Raw genomic sequence first — 2,500 nt, 5'->3', positions numbered from 1 at the left:
GGGGCCTCGGATGAGTCCCGTATCGTTATTTTTCGTCACTACCTCCCCGTGCCGGGAGTGGGTAATTTGCGCGCCTGCTGCCTTCCTTGGATGTGGTAGCCGTTTCTCAGGCTCCCTCTCCGGAATCGAACCCTGATTCCCCGTTACCCGTTACAACCATGGTAGGCGCAGAACCTACCATCGACAGTTGATAAGGCAGACATTTGAAAGATGCGTCGCCGGTACGAGGACCGTGCGATCAGCCCAAAGTTATTCAGAGTCACCAAGGCAAACGGACCGGACGAGCCGACCGATTGGTTTTGATCTAATAAAAGCGTCCCTTCCATCTCTGGTCGGGACTCTGTTTGCATGTATTAGCTCTAGAATTACCACAGTTATCCAAGTAACGTGGGTACGATCTAAGGAACCATAACTGATTTAATGAGCCATTCGCGGTTTCACCTTAATGCGGCTTGTACTGAGACATGCATGGCTTAATCTTTGAGACAAGCATATGACTACTGGCAGGATCAACCAGGGAGCTGCGTCAACTAGAGCTGAGCAGCCGGCCGCCCGGGAGTGTGTCCCGGGGGCCCGCGCGAACACGCAAGCGTCCGCTCAATCATTCTGCAAACAGGAGGAGGCTGAGCTCCCCTGCACAATACACCTCGAAACCCTCTCAGGTCCCGGCGGCGCGCAGCGCCGTCCCAAGTACTTGGTCGGGTTCGAGAGAGGCGCAATCGCCCGGAGTTAGGCGAGTAGACGCTTTCGGTGCGACCACCCGTGCTCCCAACTGAGCTTGCCGCTGCCGACAGAGGCCCGGGAGCGTGCTGTCGTGGCATTGCCGGCGGGAGACAACACGCGCCACCTACGGTGACCGGCAGCTCCAACGCCAGCGCCACAGAAGGACAAAAGCCCCACTTGGGTGCCGAAGCGAACTCTCCCAGCACAGCGCACGCGCCAACACATCCGCACAGCTGCGATACAAACCACCAGCGAGAACCGCTGGGGCGACCGAGCAGCAGACGGCGTCGCGGCGCCGAGCGCCGGGCGGCGGCGCATCCTCAACGCACACAGTCCTCAATCGGACCAGCACACTGAAGATGTCCACCGCGCTTCGCACCGGGCCCGCGAGGACCTACTTTGGCCGCACGGCGCCGCGCGCAGGGTGCGCCGGCGCGCAGCTGCGACGCCTGCCGCGTCCGTCGGCCGGCGCGCCTGCCACTGGCCGCCCCCACCAGCCGGCTGTAGCGCGTGCGCCCACGCACCGCGCGGCCAGCACGCCGGGAGGCGCCCCCTCACCGGCCGGGGACGGTCCCACCCAGCCACCGCCGCGTATCGCTTCACACCCAGATGCCGTTCAGTTTCGTCGGCATGGTGGGTATCGCTGGAACAACCGGTTAGTACCTCAACCTATCGTCGCCATCACCGATTCACCCCTAGCGAGAACAACCGCACCACAACAGGTTACCATTTGTTCATTTGCGTAACTTCACCAGAAAACGCAGGCGTCCATCGCCATTTGCAACTTCAACGATTATTGCATGCCTGTGTCAGGTGTCACGCCACACTACGTCTGCCCACATACACGCAACAAAATGTGCACGCCTAGACAATACGTGGAAGGTGGCCCCCGTACGTATGCGATGTCCATTGCTCGAACGACTGTCAACCGGCCTCTGTAGCATGTCGCAGATATGGAACGCGGTGCACCATGCCATCACGGTGTGTGAGGAGAGACGACTAGGTCCGAATACATCAACAGACAGCTCATGCTGATCGCCATCCACGGCGTCCGTTCCTCCCACACGTCTCTATGGCGTACCACACTGCAATCCAGCTCTCATAGGGAGACGACACGTAGCTGCGTGCACAATATTTGCACTGTATGGTCCGCCGTTTTTGGGCGCAGTCGTTGTGCGGTCACACATGTGCCACGATGTATCATTCAGTACATAAGGACGAATGTGCAGTACAGATTGTGGTTCACGCGTACGACATCAGCGGACAGTTGACACAGGCCGCACCACAACGTAGCCTGAGTACGTCGCATGCGAAGGGCATTGAACATGCAAACTTCTCACCAACCAGCTTGCGAAGGCAGGGGGCAAGGTGGGGACGTGGGGAGGGGCGGCATGTACGTCCTGCTGCCATCCACATTACAGTGTACAGCAGGAGCATGTGGAAAGTGAGCAAGACTTGCAAGGTGTTTAACATGAAGCGATACACAGGGGTGCGGGCAGTGCGAGTAGCGAACTATATTGCGAGGGTTGCGGGTGGGCAACACTACAGTAATTGAACGAGTCGTATAACAATTACAGAGCAGGTTTAGGCGACAACGTGGGTTACGTTAAGGCGACAACATGGGTTAGGTTAAGGCACAACATGGGTTAGGTTAAGGCACAACATGGGTTAGGTTAAGGCACAACATGGGTTAGGTTAAGGCACAACATGGGTTAGGTTAAGGCACAACATGGGTTAGGTTAAGGCACAACATGGGTTAGGTTAAGGCACAACATGG

General features: G+C 57.8%; 1 non-coding gene across 1 annotated transcript in view; it reads right to left on the bottom strand.

The window, feature by feature from the left end:
* LOC124728865 overlaps positions 1-520 on the bottom strand; it is a 1,909-nt gene extending 1,389 nt beyond the window's left edge. Inside the window, exon 1 of the ribosomal RNA XR_007007449.1 lies at positions 1-520. This exon is cut by the window's left edge and continues 1,389 nt beyond it. This is a non-coding gene — a ribosomal RNA (small subunit ribosomal RNA).
* Between the last annotated feature and the right edge of the window lie 1,980 nt (positions 521-2,500).

This window comes from Schistocerca piceifrons, unplaced genomic scaffold (genome assembly GCF_021461385.2).
Source record: "Schistocerca piceifrons isolate TAMUIC-IGC-003096 unplaced genomic scaffold, iqSchPice1.1 HiC_scaffold_1173, whole genome shotgun sequence".
NCBI lineage: Eukaryota > Metazoa > Arthropoda > Insecta > Orthoptera > Acrididae > Schistocerca > Schistocerca piceifrons.
The sequence above is the reverse complement of the archived record's forward strand: the minus strand, read 5'-3'. Positions and strand labels throughout refer to the sequence as shown.